Source organism: Artibeus jamaicensis, unplaced genomic scaffold (genome assembly GCF_021234435.1).
Source record: "Artibeus jamaicensis isolate MK-2021 breed Jamaican fruit bat unplaced genomic scaffold, CSHL_Jam_final contig_332, whole genome shotgun sequence".
Classification (NCBI taxonomy): Eukaryota; Metazoa; Chordata; class Mammalia; order Chiroptera; family Phyllostomidae; genus Artibeus; species Artibeus jamaicensis.
Genome location: NW_026521788.1, coordinates 18,420,737 through 18,447,958, shown reverse-complemented (window position 1 = coordinate 18,447,958; position 27,222 = coordinate 18,420,737). Strand labels below are relative to the sequence as shown.

At 37.1% G+C, this 27,222-nt stretch overlaps 1 protein-coding gene across 4 annotated transcripts in view; it reads left to right on the top strand.

The window, feature by feature from the left end:
* The window catches only part of CTNNA3 (catenin alpha 3), a 1,563,160-nt gene that overhangs the window by 1,522,942 nt on the left and 12,996 nt on the right, over positions 1–27,222 (top strand). The gene's annotated exons all lie outside the window — the stretch shown is intronic.

Here is a 27,222-nt window from a genome sequence, read left to right as displayed (position 1 = left end):
AAAGCGAGTACTGTGATTTAAATTGTATAAAGAATTTAAAAGACAATTTGAGCTAAATAATAAAAACTAACAAAGAATTGGAAGAATTTGCTTAGCTGGAGAGGAGAAAAGAACTATGAAACCAAACTGAAAATATAAATTTTCCTAAAATTCAAGGTAAACTTTTTAAAACTAACTCAGGAGAGGCTTGTCTGAATTAAGTAACAGTATAAGTGTAGACTCATAAACATGTTGCTTGGAGAGTGTATGTGTGTGTGTGTGTGTGTGTGTGTGTGTGTGTGTGTGTGAATGAGACAGAAACAGAGACTGAGAGATTGTGAGAACGAGTGTAATGGCGAGGTTTCACCTGGCTAAAAACTTCTGTGATGGTATTTAGAATTTAAAGAATAACGGGTGGTATTTGTGTTCATGTGTGTGTGTGCACACACATAAGTGTAGTTCATATGTTTAGACCATATATGTGATATATGCATATGTCTTTTTGTATATATTACATAAAATTGCTTATTAGTGCTCAGCACTGTCCTAAATATTTTAAATGCATTTGCTTTCGCAAACCCTTCCAAAAATGTATGAAAGAGTATTAGTATTGTTTTATAGATATGGACAGTGAGCCTGAAAGAGGTTGAGCAACTTCTCCAAGATCACAAAGCTATTAAGAGTAGGGCAAGGCCTTAAACACGGTTCTCTGATTCCAAAATGAATACATATAACGCTGAATTCCCCAGCAGAGGGGCACAGAAGCTTTTGCAATAGTGGACAATGGAGCAGATTCAAGGCCCATACCTCACCCTTTAAGCAATTGGAACATTCTTTTAAAACAACTTTCTTACTCTTTACTTCTGTGACAGTTATAATAATGGTTAATGATAACAAGAATGGTAACTAACTTTTATTGAGCTCTTGATGACCAGGTATCATTTTAAATTCCATTATATTATATTATATTATATTATATTATATTATATTATATTATATTATTAATTATATTCACAACAATGCTCAGAGGTAAGTCCCACCATTATCTTCATTTTATAAATGAGAAACTAAGGCTCTGGGAAGTTAACAACAAGGAAGGAGTTCTGTCTCTTTTTCCTCCTTCTCTACCTACATTGTCCAGCTCCCTCTTATCAAAAATGGGCTGTACCACTCATACCTTTAGTGATAGTGGCTTATCAGAGTCCTTCTTTATCTGTCTGCCTTTTTAAATATGTGTCATCCCATATCTTGAGCATTGCATTCTGAAATAGCCAACCCTGAGTACATTAGCATCATCCTCATTTATCGTTCAGAATCACTCCTGTCTGGGGGGGAACTTGAAATACAGTGTTTGTAGAGCTCAAATATTCCACCTATTCTCCATGAACTCTTAATCATGTTATTTCAAGGAACAGGAATTATCCTAAGCATTTCTGCACGTAGCCAGTCGTTAAAGTAAAATTAAAACGAAGATGCTGTTGCCTGTGTCAGGCTCAGCCTGGTTAATTATGGTCATGACAACATTTAGTCAGAATTCAGTCAGTGATAGCCTTTGAACTTTTGATCATGTTTATGTTCATGTCTTCCCTGTGCCTCACTGTATATATCTTCTTAGCTATTACTATACCTTTTGACCTTTATGTGAACTCTGTTGTGTTTTAAGCAGTTCCTGGAGTCTATGAAAGAAGCCCCCACTTTGTACCATTTAATTTAATTAGACCTCTCATCTGAGCTCTTGCTGAGTCAATGTTTAGTTTTCTTGGCTATATCCCTGGGACAACCTGAAACGTTTCACACACTGGCTGAATGACTTAATATGCATGGACAGATGAGCCGAATGCCTTAGTTTGCATTCTGTCTCCCTGCACAATATCCAGAGGTGCTGCTGCAAAACTCCTCCTCTGCTTTACCCCACATGTTCCCCTTTCATTGTTATCCTCCACAGTTTACCTGGCATTGCCTTTTTCTGGTTGATAAATTATAATGGAACAGAAGGAAGTGCAGTCCTCGGCACTGTCTCACTAATTTTGTGTGTAAAGCTTTTTCTCTAATGCAACATTTTCAAATCGGTCCATTATACATCTGCTTCTCCACCTGGGACCACGAGCCATGCCAGGTGAAATGCCACTGATGGTATAATTTTGCCTAATGGCATTAAATGCCTGAGAGTGAGCCGGAAAAAAAGGGAAAGGTGAGAAATGAAGCTCCAGAGCAACCCCGCTTGTTTCCTCTTTAGAGGGGTTAGTGTAAATATTTGGGCCACTCTGTACTGGGAAAAGTGATTTGAAGACTAAGAATGATGGCCTGCTAGTAATTCATAAGAGCAAACTTAAGAATCTGCTCTTGCCAAACTTTCATACTTTAAAAGGCTTTTCAAGTAGAAAGGATTAGGCTTTATTAATGATTTCTGAGGACAAGTATCAAGGGCTTTTGCCTGAGTATAAAAATACACACATTTTTACATACATACAAAAAATAATTTTTAAAAAGGTAAATGTGGGGGCAACTTTTCCAGCAAGTCCCCCCGTCTGCCACGGAGGAAAATAATACTGCCAAGACATGTTCTGTTTGGGGAGGAAAGGTGGTCAGTCTCCCACAGGAGAAAGACCAAGAGCCTTTTCCTCAATGGGCTTTTACTGGGTTCATTTTGCATAAGAATACAGGTAAGGATCAAACAATAGATAGCATTCAAAAACTATGAGGGCTTATTCTCAGTTAGGGTCAGATAGCTAAAGAGCCATAAAACTTTGAGGAACAAACTTCTTGCTTGGACCCTTATAATTCAAATGAGATCATTCTAAACGAAGTAGGTTTCACAGGATTTTACATATTCTTTCTTAGGCCTGATCACCCTGGATCCCCCTCTAGCCTGCAAAGAGCTGCACTGCCTTCCCAGTCATAGATTTTTAGGCTTAAGTGGATTAGAGCCAGGAAGCGCTTCTCCCAGACAGAAATAGGGACTTGGGCTATGTCAGAATAGCTGGGAGGGAGGGTCCATTACTCCCTCTTTGCTGCAGCCCCCAAGTCCTTCCTTGAGGGCCTCCCAAGTGATTGTGTCTGGCTTCAGTTGCCCCTCCTCTGAGGGGTCCTGTTGGTTAGTGACTAACTGATTAAGTGTTGGGGGCAGGGGATGAAGCAGAAGCAGTGTTGCTGCGAGAGACAAGCTTTGTCTCCTTAGTGGCTCACAGCCCGGAGGTAGCTTACTCAGCCTTATCCATGGGGGCAGGTTACAGCTCCTGAAACCAGGCAGAGTGGTTTCCAATAGGTAAATCTGTGAGTTTCTAATTTAAAGTCAAGATATAATAAGAATAGGTAACTTGCTATTTAAGGTGCTATTTTGTATACATCATCTCCTTTTTTCATTATCTGCCTACTGTGTAAGTATTATCTTCATTTTACAAATGATGGGACTGTATCTCAGAAGTTCAATAATTTGTCACTGTTTACATACCTATTTTCAGGTGAAGGCAGCAGGGAGAACTCAGGTTTTTCTGACTCAAAGTTCACCCATATGCTTTATAAAGAAGACCCTGTTCTATAAACAAATTGAATCATAAAGCAGGAAACTATCCATGATGTCTTCGCTCCCTAGGGTCTCCATACTATTCATGTCTGTGGGCCCGTGAGCCAGTGTAAATGGAAATCCGGGCAGAAAGGTGGACTTCGCTGCCCCAACTTTTACCCTACTAGCTGTATGTAGGAAGTGGGTCGAAGGTAAGGTAATTTGGATGTTTTGCTTTTCTATATTGTTTTAGAATAGGACGGTATTTCTCCTTAGGGTATCCCATCAGTGGCATTTGTGAGTAAGTGTGCAGTTTTGCTTCATAAAGATCTCTGTGTTAAACTCTAACCGTGGCATCTAGAATACAATGCCTATATAAAAATAACAATATTTTCACCAAAAACCAAAACAGTAAGTTCACTCTTACAGGGACTTGTTCTCTACTACCCAGTGTGTTAAGTTTTATATACATGTTATTTTGCTTAATCTTTAACATAATTTTATGAGATTTTTGTTATTATTATCACCACATTGCAAATGAAAACCTGAGGCAAAGCTTAACTAACTGGCCCAAGAGGTGGCACAAGTAGCACGTGGTAGAATCAAGATTCCAATCTGGGCTTTTTTAGTCCGAAGTTTGAATGCTTAACCAGTGTATTTCAGTGTCTCTCAAACCCAAATAAATATTCTTTAGGTAAGTGAATAACTTATTTTAACTTAGTGATATAAAATTTCTCTGTTCTAAATATTTTGTTTAGTTCTTACTTACTCACTTGTCCCTATAAAAAGTTCAGATTGGAAGGCATAGTGGTAAGGAGAAAGGAAAGAGAAAATAAAAAAAATAAATGTATGTGGATGCTTTTCCGCATTCCAACTCTCTGCCAGTGGCGACCTCCTTGCACTGACCCCCAAGCTCTGCGCATCCCCACCTGCCCCGCAGACCCCAGGAGAGCCTGCCCTGCGCCCCGCCCTAAACTGTATTTTAATGATCTTACTTTAGTGAAAATTTACCAGATGAGTAAAATCTACTCCTTTGGCACCTTCAAAAACCCATCTATTGCCAACATGGTTTTATTTCTGCACTATCTAATCAAACAAAATAAAGCAAAACAGATGATGGAAGTTCTGAGGCAGGAATTTATATGAAATAAACATTCCAGGTTAAAATGGAGTGATCCAGAAACACCCGTTTTTGAAATAAGCCATCAATAAATGGTTGAGCCCTTCCAAAATGTGATTTATACCCCTTTACATTCTCCCCATTGTTAAGTCTTAACACATTCCAGGGCTGTGTGTTGGATTAGGGTTCAAGCAGATGGAGCAATCCACAGTCATGTTTGGGAGGGTGAGGTTAGAATCAACTTCATAAAGATATTAATACAAAGTAGCGGGTAGACAGTGACAGTTAAATGATTTAAATATGTGAAGCTCTTTAATACTTCTTAGCACATATCAGCACTGTTTACTGTGCATTTAAATTATGTAAATATTAACCATAAATCTTGACTACATTTGTGGTCTTTGAAAAGATAATTAACCTCCTTTCTTAGTCTATAAAATTGGAAGTTTGATTTCATAGATCCAATAGGATTTATTTGGTTTATTTGCAGGAATAGATGCGATACTGTATATAAAAATTTTAGTATGATAATGAATCAGTAAATACAAATTATTATTTTAGGATTTAAGATAACCATAACTTAAAAACTTTGTAAACAACATGAGCTAAGCAACAAAGATTTCATAGACAGTCTGAAAAAGCATACTGTCATGTATAATATTGATTTCTTTTGTGAAAAGCATTCTAAGTTCCACAAATTGATTCATGAATAGTCTATAATCCCAAAATTTGATTAGGAATCTGGAAATGCCAGTATTTTACCATATATAAGATTGGAATACCTAGACTCAGATTCTTACATCAGATAAATTTTGTTGCACTGCAGTAATAGAAACGTAAGCATCTAAATTCTGCTTTTTCTTAAGGAAAAAACCCATGTGGGTACAACCCAGGTCTCAAAATAAAAATAACTCCCATGTCTTCTGAATAAATACCTCATTACTCTTCCATCTGTGCCAAGCTTTATCTAGTCTCTTCTCAGTGATATGTTGTAAGAGGGGTGGTGTAAGTCGCCTAACAAAGTCCAGGGCCACATGAGAATGTGTGTTGGCTCTGAATACAGGCTGGACAAAAGTAGGTGTACTGACGTTCGTATGGAAAATAATACAACAATTAATAAATAATAGCCCAAGAATAAACTCTGCAAAATATTATGTTTTGCTCACTTTCTGACTTGTTGAGTGAGGCTGAGAGCTGTAAATGTCCATGCTCTGTAGATTATTAATGTTTTAGACTAATCCGGGGCTGGACATCATATAATATACTCCATCCTACTAACTAGCTGCCCAATTCCTCGTTATCAAGTAATCATGAATAAAACTTTTAAAATTTCTTCTGGTTTGGAAGTACAAAGAGCAAGCACATTTCATGATTAATAGTGAAATCTATCTGGGTTGTTATAATAATAATTTTTAAGGTCCTGCTTCTTACAGATTTAGAAATGTTTTTTGTGCATTAATGTAAATATTGAGTTCCATTAAGTTAAAATTAAATTATAAATTACACATGGATGCCTTTTCTTTTGGTTGGAATATTGTTACTTATTAGTTTTATCGATTCATATCTGCTCAAATGCACTGTTTGATCAACACGGTCCTGTTGTTCAATTCAATTTGACTTATTTTTCCATGAACAATACACAGTTTCTTGCCAGGATAGTTCAAGTTGCCCCCTTTACTGATCCAGAGTAAAAAGTGTTGGTGTCCAAGTTACTTTTGCTCTGAACACCACTATATGGTGCTTTGTTGCAAATCACCTTACTGAGAAAAAAGGTCTTGTGGTTCCTCATTTTATCAAGTAATCACACTCTAGTGCATATGTGCTTGTTTATATTATCAAAACTGCCCTACAAGAATACTTTGAGAATCTAGTGTATATATAAATAGGTGATCCTTTTTTTTTTAGCAACATTGGTTAAGTTCTTAGACTCTGGAGTTCATCTAACCTGCATTCTGCATTTAGATCTTTTTTTTAAAAATTTTATTTAGTTATTCTTCAAGTACAGTTTTCTGTCTATTTCTCCTATCCCAGCCCACCCTGCCCCATGCTCCCCACCTCCCTCCCATTTCCACCCCCCTTAGTTATTGTCCCTGTGTCCTTTATACTTGTTCCTCTAATGTAATAGTAATGCAAATGGAAGAATTTTGTCCTTGCTTATGTCTGAATGATAATCCATCACGTAGTAAATCAGTTGATGGATGGTTTCCACATCTTGTCTGTTGTGAGTGATGCTGCAGTGAACACAGAAGTGCAGATATCGCTTTGATATTCTTTTTAATTTCCTTTGGCCATATACCCAGAAGTGGGGTTGCTGGAACATATAGTAGTTCTACTTTAAGTTCTTGAGAAATCACTCTGTCATAGTGGCTAAAACCAATTTAAATTCCCCAAAACAGTGCACAAGGGTTCCCTTTTCTCTACACCTTTGCCAACACTTTTAATCTTTTAGTGTTATGATGATAGCCATTCTAACCATTTTGAAGTGATATTTCATTGTGCTTTTGATTTGCATTTGATTTTTATTGATTTACATTTGATAACTATTTTCATGATGAGTAATATTGAATACCTTTTTATGTATCATTTATGTCTTTTTTAGTAACATATTCAGTTTTCATGTTGACTTTTGATCATTGTTTACTTTTTGATATTGAGTTATGTAGATTCTTTATATATTTTAGATAGTTACCCCTTTTTAGATGTATTCATTTGCTAATGTCTTCTCTCTTTTTATTTTGTTGATGCTTTCTTTAATGTTTACAAGTTTTTAGTATGAGGTAGTCCCACTGGTTGATTTTCTTCTTTTATTGCCTTTACTTTTGTCATCAAATCCAAAATAAAAATGGCCAAAACCAATGTCAAGATTATACCCTTAATTTTTTGTGGAGCTCACAATTTCAAGGTCTTATGTTTAAGCCTTCAATCATTTTGACTTAATTTTTGTGTTGTGTAAGATAGTTATCCAGTTTTATTCTTTTGTGTCCAGTTTTCTCACCACCATTTATTGAAGAGACTATGGTTTCTATTTTCTCATTGTATATTCTTAGCACTTTGATATAATTTAATTGACCATATATGCATGGGTTTGTATCTGGGTGTATTCTATTTCACTGACCCGTATGTCTGTTTTTATACCAATGCCATACATTTTTTATTACTGTAGCTTTGCAAAATAGTTGCAAAGAAGGAGCATGATGCCTCCATCATTTTTCTTCTTTTTCAAGATTGTGCTTTGGCTATGCAGGGTCTTCTGTGTGTCTATATAAATTTTAGGAATATTTGCTCTATTTCTGTAAAAGTGCCATTGGAATTTTAATGGTGATGACATTACATCTGTCTACTGTTTAGATAATGCAGGCATTTTAAGACTCTCAATTCTTCCAATCCATGAGGATGGACTATTGTTCCTTTTATTTGTGTCTTCTTCAAGTTGTTCATCAGTATCTCACAGATATCAGTGTAAAGATTTTTTTTATCTCCTTCCTTGGTTAAATTTATTTCTAGATACTTTATTCTTTTTGATGTAATTGAAATTAGACTGTTTTTGTAAATTCTCATGCTGATAATTCATATTAGTGTGTAAAAGTGAAAATGATATTTATATATTAATTTTGTATTCTACAGCTTCACTAAATTTGCTTGTTTTAAGATTTTTTGGTGGAGTCTTCAGGATTTTTTTATATATGAAATAATTTTTTTCTGCAAATAGAGACAGTTTTACTTCTTCCTTTTCAGTTTGTGCTTTTTCTTTTTTTGCCCAGTTGTTCCAAGTAGAACTTACTGTTCTATGTTGACTAAAAGTGAAAAGAATAGGCATCATTGTGTTGTTCTGATATTTCAGGAGAAATTTTAACTTTTCACCATTCAATATAATGTTAGCTGTGGGGTTGGCATATATGGTCTTCATTATGTTGAGATACATTCTCAATACCTCCAGTTTGTTGAGAGCTTTTATCATGAATGAATTTTAAATTTGGGGCTTTTTATATATTTACTGAGATGATAATATAATTCTTATCTTTCATTTCTTAATATAATGTATCACATTAATTGATAACCAGATTTTGAACCATCTTTGCATCCCTGCAATAAATTTCACTTGATCATGTTCTACACTGTAATTTTTTTTCTTATTGTTATTTTTTATTTGGTTCAGGGCAAGAGTAGCCTGATAAATTGTGTTTATATATATTCCCTCCAGTTCTATCTCTTCTATTTTTGGAATATTTTGGTAATCTTCACAAGTCAAGCCATCAAGTCACGGATTTTTTGTTTGGGGGAAGTTTTTGATTACTAACTCAATATCCTTCCTACTAATTTGTTCACATTTTCTAATTATTTCTCATTATTTAGTCTTGGTAGGTTGTACTAAGTTGTCGACTTTATTGGCATATATGTGGTAACAGTTGTCTCTTATGATTCATTTTATTGATGTAGTATTGGTTGTAATGTATTCTGTTTTATTTCTAATTTTATTTATTTGAGTCCTCTCTTTTTCTCGAGAAGTCTAGGTAAAGATTTATCTATTTTTCTCATCTTTTCAGATAACCTGCACTTAGTTTCATTGATCTTTTCTATTATCTTTTTATCTCTACTTCACTTATTTCTACTCTGATCTTTGTTTTTTTCTTCCTTCTACTAACTTTGGGCTTAGTTTCTTATTGTTGTTTTACTTTGTTGGCTTTTAAAGTTATGTTGTTAATTTATGGATTCCTTTTTTTTAAATGTAGGTTTTTATCACTATAAGGCTCTCTCTTAGAAATGCTTTTGCTGTGTCCCATAAATATTGTTATTTGGTATTTATAATTTCATTTGTCTCACAATATCTCTTTTTAAAAATGTATTCCTTGATCTGTTGGTTTTCAGGAGCATGCTTACTAATCTTCACATTTGTGAATCTTTCTTTTTTTTGTAATGAATTTTGAGTTTTATAACATTGTGGTCAGAAAAGATGCTGTATATAATTTCAGTGTTAAATTTCTTGAGTTGTCTACAGCCCAATGTAATCTATACTGGGGTATATTCCAAGCACACTTGAGAAGTTTGCGTATTCTGTTCCTATTGGGTAAAATTTAAATGTGTATTAAGTTTATCTTGTTTAGCATGTAGTTTAAGTCAAGCTTTTTCTTTAGTTTTCTGTCTTGATTATTCATCCATTCTTGCATTTTTAGTGTTTTATTCAGCCCATAGATACAGGCTAAGTTAGAAAGCTGTCCCTCAGGCAGCAGTTTTTAAGGTGGGCCATCAGCCCTCCTTCAGGGAAAAACTGGGAGAAGGGCCTCTGTCTGCTCCCTCTGCGCTGAGAGCCCTTGGTCATAGCTGGTTGAGACCTGCTTTTCTAGGTCTTAGTGGGACCTAAAAAGGAAAGCAGCATCGTTCAGGTAATCAGATCTAGGTAATCAAGTGGATTGCATTCTGGGTGGTAGGTGCAAAAGCTGGGTGCCAGGCATATGCACAAGTTTCCTCCAGGGAGACCCCAGTGACCGTGAGTGGGCCAGATGAAGAATGTGAGGAAGGTGCCCACTGGCCTCCCCAGTGTCTGGGAAAGATTTCAGTCAACTGAACACCATATAGGTGTGTGTTAAATTAGAAGCCCGACCCTCCAGAACCAGCTTTTGAAATATGCAGATAGGCCTCTTTCAGGGAAGGCCTCAAAGATGATTGTTTCTATTTGCTTCCTCTGCACTGAGCCCTGGGGGCATAAACACAGCAAACCCTTCAGTACTCTTTCCTTTGTTTGCTATATTTAGGGTCTCAGGTGTGCAAGTCCCATTGGCTTTTAGAGCTAGGTGTTTTGGTACCTCGTCCAAGTAGATGTCTTAAAGGTTAGGGCAGTAAATGTGGGATCCAAAGCCTTCACTCCTCAGGGAGAAGCTGCGAGCTGTGATTTCTCTCCTGGTTGTGTGAGATCATGTTAGGGCTGGGGTTTATGATGAGAATGTGTCTCAGCCTTTCCTGTGCATTTTGTGTGGGTATTTTTTCATTCACCAGGTGTGAGGAGTCATTCAGCGAGAGTCTGTATTTCTTTCAGAGAGAATCACTCTGTGTAGCTGTAGATTCTGTGTGTCTGTGGGAGAAGGTGAGTTCAGGAGACTTGTGTCAACATCTGGGATCACAGCTCCCTTATATAACTTTAATTATATCTTTTAAGATTTTATCTACAGCTATGTCACATTGTAAGTTACATCTTCAACATATTAATTTTAGATGGGCATAGTTTAGTTCATAACACGTAGTTATACAGATAATTTAATGCATGTACCAAGAAACTAAGTGTGGAGAGAACAGAATTTAAGGAGAGGAATTTGGTTTCTAATGTAACTTTTCATGTTCTCAAGTGCCTGTGAAAGGACCTAGAGAAAAAGGTAGTAATTAAGACTTAGTGTTGTTAAACTACCATATTTTTTGGACTTTAAGACACGTGTTTACCCTGCAAATTTGGGAGGAAAGGGGAGTGCATCTTATAGTCCAAGTGTAGCTTCCCTAGCTGGGGTTGGGGGTGGTGGCCTATGTTATTTATATTATTAAATATTTTACCACATATTTTGCTTCAAATTTTTTTCTTATTTTCCTCCTCTAAAACTGAGGTGCATCTTATGGTCCAGTGCATCTTATAGTCCTAAAAATATGGTAGTTGAAACCTTGTATATCATCTAATCCAATCCATATATTGCATAAACAAAGAAGTTTGAGCTCCGAAAACTAAAGTACCTAGGATAAAATTATTCAGTGCATATAGTGCACATTAAACATTTACTTTCTTGACATGTGGTTAGAAAATTCTTTCTACCATTCTATGTCAGCTGCTAGTTATAGATCAGAAATCAGAGCACAGTAAAAAGGAATCTAAAAGGCAAAGTTAGTAACACGCTGGCAGGGAAAGTGATTCAAGGCCCAGCCAGTGGGCTACCTGGAAATGATGCCTTATCAGCCCCCACATTTGTACAGAATTGGTTCCAGGTTCTGGGGTGAGAAAGACCTAAAAATTGAGTATATATTGGACACTGCCTCACAGGTTAAATAAATTCAGGGCTGGGGTCCAGGAAGATCATTAGATGAAACCTTTGGAAAATCCACAGATGAGAAGGTAATAAATCAGACCTGCTTCTGCTGAGCCCTTCCCAACCACTTCAAGCCTCTAATATTCTTACTGCCTAGTTAGTTCCAGTAAACAGTCTCAACGTTATAGAGGTTACCAGTCATCTCATACCAGGAGTCATGCTTTTCGTCATTTCTCCGATGTGGAAGAAAGGACCAAATTCTGCTGAGGAATACAGAATTAATTATGTATACTCTTTCTGCTGCCATTAGTTAAGCAAGACTTCCTCATGTGCTTTGGTTTCGGATGGCTTATGAAGCATATTAAGTATCAAAGTTAGGAAAGTGGGACAGAACATTCAGATTTCAGTTTTAATGGAGCCAAATACTCCAGAATACAGCATTCAACTAAATTCAGAGGGTTATTTATTTTCCAAATTCACCCAGGGATAACTTTATTACCTTAATTATAGCATTCTTACTGAAACTGCTCTCAGCTGTTTTTTACCTTAAACATCTTTTTCAAATTCTGTAAAAAGAATATTACAATTAGCATCCCCCTTCTTTTAAATGTTATTGGTTTCTATTTAGGCAACATTAGAAGAACCCATAAATGTGTTTTCTTTTGATATATATATATATATATATATATATATATATATATATATATATATGACAGTAAATCTGAACCTGCTTTGGTTAAATTAGAATCACTCCTTATTTTGGTTATTCTAGCATGGTCAACATACTTGCAAAGTGTCATGATTTCTTAAATTCATGTAATCAAAGACATATTAGTCACCTCTCTAGGGTCTTTTAAAGATGTAATTACCATTTAAATGGGGGCCAACAACAAAATAAAATTAGAGTTTCTTTTATATTACATTATGGCAGACCCTGGCCAGCAGAGTCCGCCTGTTGTGGCTTACGGTGAGAATGAATGCACAGGTGACAACAATCCCGTGGAGAAAAAGGGAACAGCACGACTACTGTCTCAAGGGGAGAGAGCCTATGGATGCCTCAGCCACTCCCTCAAGAGGGGAGTGCCCCGAACCTTGCCTAGGCAGGCTTTTATTGTTTTCCTGGGGTCTTATATCATAGAAAGATTTATTAACTATTACATAGAATATTATTGCCTACAATTTTAGGTACAATTAAGGAAATGAAAATTACATGCAGATGGGAATGGCGATGAGCTGATTATCTATCTGTCCTTGTGAAAACTCATACAGGCTCTGGATATTATCTTGAAGATAGACAATACATATTTGTTGTTTTAGACCAGGGTGATGGAGTTTTAGCAAGAGCAAGCCATAACAGTCTGTATGCATTTTCTAGGCCTGATTCCCATGGGGAAACTCAGTTTGAAGGTCTGGCTCCTGCCCACCACTTCGCTTCTGTAGGTTTTCCATACAGAGCTGAGTCACATTTCCCAGAATTAAACAAACCAGGCCGCTGCACTACATCTTTAGTTTCATATCTGGTTTTTCCCAGTGAAGATCGAGGCAAGTAGTGGCAGTTCACTGCGGCGAGTGCTACAGTAGAAGTGAATGCCGGGTGGGGTAGAGAGTGTGAAGAAGTCAGTGACAGTCCACCTGAAAGGGGCCAGTGGAGTAGGGGAAATGAGGCCTGTCTCATTAGAGAATTACAGGATTAATTCAGCTGAGTCTTAAAGAATAAGGATTGATTCACAAAAAACTCTTAGAATAGAGGCAAACTTCCACAAAAACATAAGGACATGGTTTTCATTTTATGCTATGAAGGAAAAAAAACTTTAAATGGCTGTATTGATAGAAAATAAGGTTGGCAGAGTCATTTGAGAGTATGACATGCTCAAACTCATGGATTCATTCTGTGTTTATTTATGCTGCACTGAAGTTTATAAAACAGGAGAGTAATGATCAGAATTATATTTTAGAAAGGTAATTCCATATGCAGTTTGAAGAGTGCATGAGATAAGCAAAGGGAGAAACTCCAGGGGGGTAATGAGGGGGCTATTTCAATGGTTTACATAAAAGGGACATTAACTTGAATTAATGAAGTGGATGAAAATTCTAAGGAGGTTTAGATTTAAGAGAGACTTAGGGGATAAAATGGATACATTTTGGTTACTATGAGCAGAACAGACATAGATCTTGGGGGCCGTTGTATTAGTAGTTAATCATTTATGTATAGTACATGCTCTGTACCACGTGTTCTTCCAAGTTTTAACATACATACATAATATATAACTTTTTAAACTGTCATGTCAACTTTATTAGGTATAATTTATTATACCTATTTTTCAGATGAGAAAACTGAGGCACAGAGAGATTAAATAAAATCACCAGAGTTCCTTCAGTTAAGAAGTGGCAGATACAAGTTTCAAGCCTAGGCCTTTTCTTCTAAAAATAGGTTTTTATTACTGTTAACCATTATGCTGTCTACCTAGTGAGAAAATGGGGACTTAGGTGTAAGTTGTATTTGTGGTTATTAAAGCACATCCATTTGTAGATGTCCGGGAGGCAATTAGAGATATGGTCATGAAACTCAAAAGAGATGTCAGGGAGGAAGGTAGAGATCTGCAGAATGTCTCAGCACATAAGTGTTAATTGAAGTCATAGACATGCCCAAGAAATGACGCATACTTCCACTGATCTCGATGAGGGAAGCAGGGAATTCAAAATAGAATATTGGCATCAGAAATCTCTAGATGTACTCCCTTTTGTGATGTTAAAACAACAGCTACTTTATTATTTAATAAGTAAGTTTGGTTACATAATTTGTTTATAATTAAAACAGTTATTTGAACAAAACATTTCTGATATATATTACACATCTGCATTCTAACTGCATTAATCCCAGATACTAAGAGCTAATTTAAATAAATGGACAATACTAATCAACACTTAGTTATTATTAAATCTAGATTTGATCAACTAGAATAGTTGTTCTTCTAAATCTAGCTGTAAACTCTCTGAACAAAATTTTACTGATGTTGTAAGACACCTGGACAGAGTCATTTGCCTTTGTAGGTGAATGAACATTTTAAACAATAAATTGTAAAGCCTGGGGCCAAGATGATCAGAGATGTGGTCAAACAAGCAGAGTTCATATTTTATTTTTCATGTTGTTCTAAAACTTTACTATTTAAACTCTAAACTGTCTTCTCCACACTCGCCTCACTTCTTTGTCAGTTCCAGTAAAACATGCATTCATGAGGCTGAGCTGTAACTTGATTGTGTTGTTACCCATAGAAGTTCATCTACTGGAGATAGCCCAAGGATTCTGTATGTAGTTCAGAACCTTTTCCTTAAGGTAGAATGGATGTTGCCCATGACCCCAAGATATATCCAATATATAGATACCATATTATTATTATTTTGTTGAACCAAAAGAACAAAATAATTAAAAACCATGAAATATTAGCATCAAGTAAACTTAGCATTACTTTAAGCTGCATTGTCTGTAGCATTGTTAAGGGAGGCTTTCCTTACATACAATAATATTTTGAATAAAACTTCTGCACAGCTAAAGAAATCATCAGCAAAATGAAAAGGGAACCCACTGTATGGGAGAACATCTTTGCCAACGATATATCTGACAAGGGTTTAATCTCCAAAATAAACAAAGAACTAATACAACTCAACACCAAGAAGACGAACAATCCAATTAAAAAATGGCAAAAGAGTAGACACTTCCCTAAAGAGGACATACGGATAGATGACCCATAGACATGAAAAAAATGCTCAACATTATTAATAATCAGAGAGAGATACAAATTAAAAACACAATGAGATATCACCTTATACCTCTAAGAATAGGAGGTGTAAAATAGTGCATAACAGCACTATTTTACAATAGCCAAGATCTGGAAATAGCCTAAGGTGCCCATCAGTAGATGAGTGGATAAAAAAGCTGTGGTACATTTACACAATGGGATACTATACAGCATTAAAAAAGAAGGGACTCTTAAACTTTTTGGATTGCATGAATGGATCTGGAGAATATTATGCTGAATGAAATAAGCCAGTCAGTAAAAGACAAATACCACATGATCTTATTTATATGTGGAATCTTATGAACACAATAAACTAATGAACAAAGTACAAAAAGAAATATAGATAGATGGAACAGACTGATAGCTGCCAGAGGCATGGGGGTAGACTGGATGACAGATGGCCAAGGGATGAACCAAAGAGCACTTATGCGTGACCCTTGGACACGCACAACCCTATGAGGATTGGCTAAGGGAGGGGAGATGAAGGCATTGGGTATAGATAGGAAAAGGGAGAAAAAGTGGAAATAACTGTAATGGCATAAATAATAAACAAATAAACATTTAAAAAACTTTCATAAAAAAAAAAAAACAAGCATTTTCAAATTGCCAAAGTTCTAGCACAGGATAACTTACTTCTGACTAATTCAAATAAATCAACACAATCGGGCATAATTATCAGATATCTTAAAAGAGAACAATTCAGAAACATGACATGATTATAAGTGGAACCATGAAATGTAACACAAATGCAAGTATAAATTGTCTTCACGGTATTGATAGATTTGTTCCTAAGAATCCTGAAAGTAAAAAGAGCCTAGAAAAATGCATTGTACCATCTTGCAAAAAATTATTTATTTTTCCTTTGAACAGTAGTGTTTTGTTTTGTTTTGTTTTGTTTTGTTTTGTTTTGTTTTGTTTTAAGAATAGAAGGTATGCTCAAAGACATATTCTTAGGACAAAAGGCTTGTGTTGTAGCTAGAATTTTCCAGGCCGGCACAACCCAAGAGTTGTACCTATGGTATCATATCGACAGGAATGACTCAGATTTCTCTGGATTGTACAAGTCTTGGGACTTGAGCTGCTTATGGGAGGGGTATTCACATGTGCTCTAAAAATGTGTAACTCTTTTTGCATTGCTACGTCTCTACTCAGTCTCTCTCTTTCAGTGGTGCTGTGGTTCTCATCGGTGCTGAGGTCTCTAGTTCTGTAACGCTTGTCCCCAGTGTCTGCTCCAAAACATGAATGGTTATCTTTTATTGGTCCCCAATCGATGCTTATGCAAAGTGGAAACTCTGACTCCCGGTACCTAAGCCCTTTACCCTCACAAGTGAACTTGCCTTTGTTCCGCACTGCAGCCTGGGCCTTGCCCTCTTCCCGTTCTCCCAGAATTTTCACTCTCTCCTCTTTTAGTGACTTCTCTGCCCACATTTTTACATTTCTTTCTCAGAGTATTGTTGAAATTTTTCAATACCTTGTTGATTGGATACATACCTAAGCCATGTATGATTGGATACATACATAGCCATGTTTTCATTAAAATTATAGGTTGCTTTAAACATGGATTTTAGAGTTGAAAATCGATATGAGTTAGATGAGTATGGTGAGACTACATAGGTAAAATACTTTGGGGTTCGAATGATGGAGGCAGAATAAATTAGGTGTAGGTGAGCAATAACAAATAGAGTGGTCATGCTAAGTGAAAGCATAATCTAGAAGGTCCAGTAGAAGCCAATGTAAAACTGAGTACCCATAGAATGAAACTTCTAGTGAGGAGAGTCTATGTTTTGAACACATAATGCTGGAGAGACAGAGCTATGACAATGTTTCCAACATGGTCCGTGTGCGGAGCACCCACTAGGAGTCTGATGGCATCCCCTTCATCTGAGCTGTTCTGGGCTGGGCCTAGAGCAGTGGCAATAGGATTCGTAAGGAGGGCTGCTTTTGATTGTAAATGGCATTTACTATCAGTAATTTAAACCACAATAAGTCCAGGCAACGGTTCTTCCAAGGTATAATAATGTCATCAAACTTGGATTCTTTCCATATTTTCCTCTATCATCATCTATATCTTGTGATCCCTTATAAGTTCAGTATGGACGCGGCAGCTCCAAATTTCATGTGTTTATACAACTACATTTTAGGAAGTAAAAAAAATGAGCTCTCTCTTTATGTGACATGATCTTTTATTACAAAAAGAATCTTTCTCAGAACCAACCCAGCAAACATTTCCCTCCCAGTTACTTGGGACAGGGTCACATGAAGCACCCCTAGACCAATCAGTTGTCAAGAATAATAGACTAGTTACGATTTGTCCCTCAAGGTTGGGGAAAGTTGTTTCTGAACAAGATCAGTGTTTAGTTATCAAGATAGAATGGGGGAATGAGTATTGGATAATTAACCACTAGAGTCTGCCACAAAAGACATTATGGAAGGTAAACTGATAAGAATTGACTACTTACTAGATGTAGATTACTAAAAATAATTTAGATCTCGAATTGTGGATCTTGCTAAAATGTCTGTATGGTTTTTCCCTACTGTTGTGGGGAATGGCTTTGAAGGAGAACACCCTGCTTAGCCTCAGTCTGCAGTTCCTGGAGAAAAAAATCTCAAACTTTTTAATTTTCTTTTTGTTTTTCTGCCATGACACACCTCCTCATGCAGAACATATTCCTTGTGAGCAGACCCACTTCACTCAACTGCATACTGATAAAGTGGGCTTCTAGCTTGATTACTAGGAGACTAGTTTTAGCTCTCCTCTTTTCTTTCCTACTCCAGGACGTATATCAGAATGTATGTGAGTGAAAGGATATAATTAGAGGGATAACCTTGAAGCCCCTGTAATTTGTAGGAAAACCATAAATCATTCTCTAGCTTCAGTATTTGAACTATTCTTACTACCAAATTATGGACCTTGTGACACATGTCACAAGTAATTGAAATATACCAGTGTGTCTGGACCCCTAGGTCAAAAGCTTTGATCCAGAGGACAGCCCTCTTCTTTCTTTGTGACCACTGTGTTACTGCCATTATGCTATTGCATTTCTTGGACCCAGAGGTGTTTAAATTGGATGGTGAGATTAAAAAAAGGGAAAACCCTGGGCATCTGAAGTGAGAAACACACCCACACATACTCTGACAACATGCAGCCCATTGCTAAGCATGTAATTAACACTTAGAAATCAGAGTCTACAAATATGGAGATTTACCTATAAATTCAAATAGCTTTTATCACGAAAATCAATTACATTGTAGGAGGGGAAACATTTGCAGTCACATTTGGCACATGTTTCTGGGGGGACAAGACCTAGACTGAGTAGGAATTACTAAAAAATGTTCAACAGTTATAACAAAAATGACTCCACAAGTAAAGAGGAGAAATATGAGCTCTGTATTGAAAATGTCCAGATATTTTTAATATAATGAGAACGGTTTGTGCAACATCAGTGTAACCTGGCAGCCAAGGAGAGTGGACTGGAACGCCCACGCATGAGTGAGAACCGCCACACTGTACTAGTCAGTGGGGTGGTAGATGCCACTGAATGAGCATGTGTGCTGTGTGACCATCACATTCAAAGTGACTGAGTGAGTAGATCAATGCATCTGCATCAAATTTTGTGTTAGGTTTAAACATTCCTCCATGGAAACTACTCAGATGATTCGAAAGGCCGCAGCTGTGGGCAGCTGGTGATTGGCAGCTTCATCACAATAATGCGGCCACTCATGTATCACGTCTCATGCAGTTTTTTGGTGAAACATCAAATCATCCAGGTGACTCAGCCCCTCTACAGCCCCAATTTGGCATCCTGTGACTTCTGGCTTTTCCCAAAACTAAAATCACCTTTGAAGGGGAAGAGATTTTAGACTGTCAAGTGAGATTCAGGAAAATATGATAGCACAGCTGATGGCTGCTGGAAGAACTGTGTGAGGTGCCAAGGAGCCTACTTTGAAGGGGACTGGTCTGTCATTGTCCTATGTACAGTGTTTCTTCTATCTTGTATATTCTTGAATAAGTGTCTGTATTTTTCATATCACGTGGCTGGATACCTTCTGGACAGATCTTGCACATCGGTGCAAAATATCAAAGATAGAATAAGAAGAATGGGTTGGGAAATCTAAGTCAGAGCAAAAACTGTCCCAAATGAGAAGATTTTCATCAAATTATAAAATGCTTTCTTTTTTTAAAATTTAATAATTTTTCAAGTACAGTTTTCTGCCTTTTACTCCCATCCCAGCCCCCCCCCCGTGCTCCCCACCTCCCTCCTATTTCCACCCCCCTTGGCTGTTGTCCATGTGTCCTTTCACTAGTTCCTCTAAATTTCTCCCCTTTTCCCCTGAAATTCTCTCCCTTTTCCCCTCTGGTTGCTGTCCCCCTGTTCTGTATTTCAGTGTCTTTGTTTTTATTTTGCTTGCTTGTTTGTTTTGTTGTTTAGCTTCCTGTTAAAGGTGAGATCATATGGTATTTGTCTTTCAACACCTGGCTTATTTCACTCAGGATAATGCTTTCCAGTTCCATCCATGCTGTTGCAAAGTGCAAAGGGTAGTAGCTCTTTCTTTCTTTCTGCTACATAGAATTCCATTGTGTATATGTACCACAATTTTTTCTTTTCTTGAGAGAGCAGTAGCACAAGACGGTGGAGAGAGCAGGGGATCTGGCGTCACACAGATAGGTTAGCGCCAGCTTTCCCTCTTGCTGCCCGTGTGGCCGAGGGCAAGTTCCCTGAGCCACAGGTCTTAGACTCCTCGTCCCATATGTTGGAAAAATTCCACCTACCTCACAGGGGTGTTATTAGGATTATAGAAAATATTTTATTTTATTTTATTTTTTTTAATATTTTATTATTTATTTATCTTTAGAGGGGAAGGGGGTAAGGAGTGAGGGAGAGAAACATCAATGTATGGTTGCCTTTTTTGTGCATCCCCTGCTGGGAACTGGCCTGCAACCCAGGCATGTGCCCTGACTGGGAATCGAACCGCGATCGTGTGGTTCGCAGGCCCGCGCTCAATCCACTGAGCTACACCAGCCAGGGCAAGAAAAATATTTTAAAGGGTATGGCCTGGATGCAAATTTACAAGATGGAGGCCAGTATAAGGACTTTACATTTTCTCATTCTTTCACTTTTACGATGACCATTAGGAAAGGAATGTTGTATTAAAAACCTTGATAATCATAGGAGTGGTAGTGAATCAGTGTTCATACAAGGCATTGTGCTACATACTTAACCTGTCCTCATGGCATCCTGCAAATGGTTTTCCATTTGACAGGGGACAAAACAGGCTCAGAGAGGAATATTCTTTTCTGATTCAGGTCGTCTCTAGAGTCCATGTTTGAATGACTCCGCTCTTTCTCTCCTCTCCCCAACACGCCTATAAAGTCATCCTGTGGGCTCGATTCTTTAAATTCACACAAAGGCTAAAATCACAGTGATGACAGACCACACGTGGCTTTGCGCCTCCATGTCCTGCTGAATCCAGTGCCTAGGGATTTAGTTTGGATACGTACTGCTTTGGGTTTGACGCTTGCGGCCAATAAAGTTTCCCATTTTCTAAACAGCTGGGAGAGCAACAACCAGCTGGCTGGAATATGTTTGAATCTCATCCTCTCAACCCGGAGACAGCTGTGCTTATCTATAGGAACAACTCTGGAAAATTGTTTTGTGTTTTACAAGACACTCCAGGCAGGAGGAGAGAGATTTCTGATTTGAAAAGAGGCTAAATACAAGAACAGAACTTTTTAGTATTTGTCCATTTCAGACACTTTCTAACCTTCTGATACTTACTCACATATAAAGTTTGTGAGTCCCAGATAAATAGAAGACAGTCATTTTAAAGACACTTTAATTGTTTTTCTCAAGGTGCAATTTTTACACCTGACATAATCCATGCCTCACACCTGAGATAACAGCATTTTGTGGCTCCAGGCTTCTCCTGGAATAATTTCTGAGGCACACTTCTGTCTTGTTACCTGCTGCCCTTTCCTTCCAGTGTGTGAATGAGATAATAATGGTATAAATTAATGCTGCTGCCTCTAATTCTAGATTTAAACCACTGACACAGTACATAATCATAATGTCTGTAGGTCAAAGATAGCACCCAGATTACCAATTAAATGAGACTGGGAAGCACAGGATGTTCAAGTAACACACCAGAGTTCAGAAAGTTGGCAGCTTTATCCCAGGTTTGTTGTTGCCATTGTCTAAAGCTAGTCATGTTCTCAGTATAGCTCTTACTTTATAGATAGTTGTGAAATTCAGGTTTTAATTTAACAGTGCAGACCAGTGTGCAGCTCTGTCTACGGAGCATGTCTTTGCCTTTGCTCACCCCCTTCTCCAGGTGTGTTTTCCTGGTCTCTCTCTCTCTCTCTCTCTCTCTCTCCCCTGAGCTCCAAGGCCCTTCTTTTGCCTCTGTAACTTGTTCTCTGAGCCCAGTTCTTCGACAGCTCACTTCTACATTTGTGACTTTCTAAATAAACTTTCTCTTATGGTTTAATAAAATTAAGATAAAAATAAAAATAGAGACTAAACACTATGTTTTATAGAGTCATGATAAAGCATGGTCAAATTTCCAAAGACTCGAAAAACTTGGTTACATAGGAAATTTGCAATATAAAATAGAATTTCAGATGTACTTCAAAACAACAGGAAAGCTGACATTTTACTTAAAATTAGTACATACAATGTATATGTATATGTGTGTAGGTATGTATGTATGTATACCCCATACTCTTGTAGCTTTTATTTTCCTGATAAAATATTGGAATTTGTCTAGAGAAGCATAGGCATGTTTGGAGGCATCTTAAATAGCTTAAGTGTATAAAAGCCTTGAGAGGTAATCTTAAAAAGCAGGCTAAGTAAACAAGAAGAACAGACAGAATCATGGACACGGAAAGTGTTTTGAGGGTTGCCAGATAGGAGGGGAGTGTGGGGTAATGGGTGAGGAGGTGAGAAGATTGAGAAGTACAAACAGGTAGTTACAGAATGGTCATGGGGATGTAAAGTACAGTGTAGGAAATGAAGTAGCCAAAGAACTTACACACATGACCCATGGACATGTGTAAGGATTGCCTGAGGGAGTGGAAGGTGTGGGATGGAGGGGGGAAGGGGAAAAATTGGGACAACTATAATAGCATAATCAATAAAATATAATTAAAAAATAAAAACTCTGAGAGCTAAAGAAACCATCACTCTATTTTTTTTAAGATTTTACTTTTTTAGAGAGAGAAGAAGGGAAGAATGAGAGGGAGAGAAGCATCAATGTGTGGTTGCCTCTCATGCAGCCCCCACTGGGGACCTGGCCTGCAACCTGGGCATGTGCCCTGACTGAGAATCGAACTTGCGATCCTTTGGTTCATAGCCTGTGCTCAGTCCACTATGCTACACCAGCCAGGCCACCATCACTCTATTTTATTTTACCAAAAATAGAGGTAGCAAAAATAGCTACCTGATTCTGTGTAGACATATGTTGGACTGAATGAAGAACACATGTGAGCTTTTTCTTTCAGATACACACAATATTATAATCTCAGATATGGAGAGGTAAGTACAATGAGATTTCATGATAAAACTATGACATCTTGAAACTGAGGGGAACATGCTTGCTTATGCAGAAATCTCATTTTGCCAGACATAATTACTTTGGTTTCAAAACCTTTCTTGATCCAAGATTTTTTGACTACTGGTTTTCAGTTGGGTTTAACCAATGGGAGAGAATTGGCAGACTATTAGCAAGCAGTTGTCCACTTTTGGTGTTTCAGCTGCTTGGCATGGTTTCCTTTTCTTCTATCTCCTCCAGTAGTAGGGATTATATCAGTTCATGCTGATGGCGACTTGAGGGTTGCCTCACAATCATCAATTTCCTGTATTAAATTTAATCTTTGAAGCACCTGAGATAGTTTTGGTTTTTCTCACTGGATCCTGACCGATACTCATTAAAAGCATTGTGATGAGCAGGACTAGGCTCACACTACTTTGAAAAGTGTGTAACCTCTGTGTGTGTGTGCGTGTGTGCCTGTGTGTGCATGTCTGCTGGGAGGACAAAGGGTTGTAGCACTTCTCTCTCAGCTGTTGTTGTAAAGAAATGTTCTTGGCTTTTAAAACAGGAGTAGAATTTGTTCTCAGTTTTGTTCCATCAGAATCTCTCATATTATTTGTCAGTTCACATTATAAGCTTATGAACACCGTAGCTTTAGAAAAACACAGCTTTATTATGCACATGTGTGTGTAAAGCCCTAGTCAAGTGTATCATGTGTTGTCACACTTAACAACCAACCCAGAGTGCATTTTAATTGTAGTTACACGAAGAGGAAAAAGTTCAAAGACACTAATTAACTGCTGTGCAGGCTGCTTATGTAAAATATGGGAAGGGTACACATATTGTTTTTTTACTGGAAAACTGATGTTTTATTCTTGAGCTCATGGACATATTTTTTATTGATATATTATATTAAAATCATTAAGAGTGATATTAATCTAAATGTGGGAACTTGGAATTTTTTGATAAACCTGTCTTTCAACAGGTTTGTGCTGAGAGTTTTAAACAGAAATACTAGTATCATTTGATCATAAGATTTTGTGCCATTCCTAGATGCTAAAATCTTCCTGTTTTATGGACCTTGGATATAGATTTCTCAGTGATATCATTTAGGGAAAGATTAGAAAAGAAAATTTGCTCAATATCATTAGCTATCAGAGAGATGCGAATTAAAACCACAATGAGATACAACTTTACACCGGTCAGGATGGCTATGATAAACAAGGCAACAAACAACAAATGTTGGAGAGGGGGTAGGGAAAAGGGGTCCTTAGTTCACTGTTGGTGGGATTGCAGACTGGTACAACCATTATGGAAAACAGTATGGCATTTTCTCAGAAAAATAAAAATCGACCTGCCTTTTGACCCAGCAATTCCACTGCTAGGATTATGTCCCAAGAATCCTAAAACATCAATTTCAAAGAACCTATGCACCACAATGTTCATAGCAGCACAATTTACAATAGCCAAGAGTTGGAAGCAATCTAGGTGCCCGTCAGTAAATGAATGGATCAAAAAATTGTGGTACATATACACAATGGAATTCTATGCAGCAGAGAGAAAGAAGGAGCTACTACCCTTTGCAACAACTTGGGTGGAACTGGAAAGCATTATGCTGAGTGAAATAGGCCAGGCTGTGAAAGACAAATACCATATGATCTCACCTTTAACAGGAAGCTAAACAACAAAACAAACAAGCAAACAGAATAAAAACAAAGACACTGAAATAGAGAACAAGTGGGCAGTGACCAGAGGGGAGAGGGAAGGCAATTTAAGGGGAAAAAAAGGGAGGGATTTTGAGGAACAAGTAAGTATGAAAGACACAGGGATGAGGACTTGGGGGGGGAAATGGGAGGGAGGTGGGGAGCACGGGGCGGGGAGCTGGGATGGGAGAAATAGGCAAAAAACTGTACTTGAAAAATAACTAAATAAAATTAGAAAAAAAGAAAAATTGAGATTATTTGTCTTAAAATATTTTGCACATGGTTTCTCTACTGAGAGTTGTATAACTCATGATGTAACTATTATTTCAAGTAATCCACTTATTTGCCAAATATGTGCTATAGCATGTCTCAAGCAATTATACAGCATGGAAAAAACAGTATTATCTCTTCTACATAACTCGCATTGCCTTAAGGTGACGCTGATGCTAGATGAGACATACACTGCGGTAAGAACATATGAGAAGACAATCCGGCCTGGTCTGGGGGTCATGGAATGCTTTCCTGGGATCTTAACATGAGACCTAAAGGAAGAGGAGAAGGTTCCCAAGTGAAAAGACAAAAGATTATTTACTTCTCAGCAGAGGAAATGCCTTGTGAAAAGACTTGGAAGAGAGGAGATAATATCTGGTATATTTTCAAACTAAAATATTTTAGTTTCATTAAATGGTTGGATCATATAATATAAAAGCAAGAAATAAAGTTGGCTAAGCAGGAAAAGACAAGATCTTATTTAAGGCTTTGTAGTCTGTAAAAAATGTTTAGAGTGAAGATATATTTTAAAGTTCAATGAAAATCCATCAGTGTATTGTAAAACAAGTGGATATTTTAAGATATCATTTTTGCATTATTATAGGGAGTGGACCCAGAGAGGAGCGAAGTGCACAGGTAGAACACAGAAACATAATGCAGTTGTCTGAGTTAGAGGAGGTAATGACCTGCTCCAAAGTGGTGATGGTGAAGAAGGAAAGATGTTAATTGGGTTAGACTGAAAGGCCTTGGTGATTGACTAAATGTGATTGGTGAAGGGGAATGCTGAGTCCGAAGTGATTTTTAGTTTTGCTTAGGTGACTGGCTGCTTGATGTTTTCTTAACTAATATAAGGAATGTTAGAATTCAGGTAACAATGAGAGTTTGAGATTAATAATCATAATTATAAGTAAAATAACGGTAATTACAGCCTTCTGAGTCCAGTAGTAGGTTTAGACCAAGGATCTTAAAATCCAAATATTTTTAATATAGGTCATTTCTCTTAAAATTTTGTTTAGAAACAAAGAATCTGTTAATCAAGTATTGAGATAAAATTAGGTTCTTGTTAGAGGTTCAAGGTGGATGATAGAAACATTGATTTAAGATTATACATTTTTGCTAACAAATATATGTATACATTTCCTGTGGTGTACAACTACCACTGTTAGATCAATGTAGAGATGGAAATGGGACCTGTAAGTTGGAGACTATGCAAATTTTCAGATTTCTTTAAAATAGCTTTGTATGCTGTCACTTGCTATGTATCAACACATATGCATAATGAACATCCTTTCACTTTACCTGTGCTAGCTAACATATTTCCAAACAGTTTAACTGAGAACTTTATTTTTTAAAGATTTTATTTATTTATTTTTAGAGAGAGAGGAGGGAGGAGGAGAGGGAGGGAGAAAAATACCACTGTGTGGTTGCCTCTTGCACACACCTTCCACTGAGGACCTGGCTCACAGCCCAGGCATGTGCCCTGATTGGAATCCAACCAGCAACCCTTCGTTTTGCAGGCTCAGTCCACTGAGCCACACCAGCCAGAGCAACTAAGAACTTTAAAACTAAGTAAGGGTTAACCTTACAGAAGCTTCAGGGTCAGCAAACCAAATCCTGATTTCTATTATGAAACCAAGGTAAATACATTTATTTGATTTGATTTGGGAATAAGAAAAAAAGTTTAGTTTGTATTTACACCAGGACACATTTTAAAGGTGAAACAAATGCTATGCAATTCCATGTTGCAGAAGCTATAATAAGATTTTTTTATGGTTTTTCTTTGTCTTATTGGTGTGTTTATTGAGATTTGCATTTTAAAATTTTTTAATGTTTTGTTACAAAATAGCCTTCATCTAGAAGTCTGTAAGTGGGTTGAGGCCTATAAAAATATGACTATTTCTATATGTTATTTTGAAAAAAATTGCCACATTGAAAATGATGGAGTACAAATATTATCAAACCACCATCCATAGAAAATACCTTGGCAAGTAAGGTACCCTTATTTTTCTACCAGTGTGCATTACAAAAATTTAATAACCTTCCCATAGCAGTTATTGGGTAGTCAAATTTTTTAATTTTAGACATTACATTAATGTTAATGTGATTGCTCCAACTATTTCACATGTGAAAATAAATACACATCGGCAGTGACGTATCACTGAGAGGCAGGGTTGTGTAATGGACAAGAGCACCAGGTATTTGAACCAGATTTCTTGGCTCCAATTCCAGCTCTTTCATTTAATAGCTGTATCATCCTGAGCAAGCTACCGAGCCATCTGGTTCTTTTGTTTCCTCATCAATGAAATGGAGATAATAGTAGTAT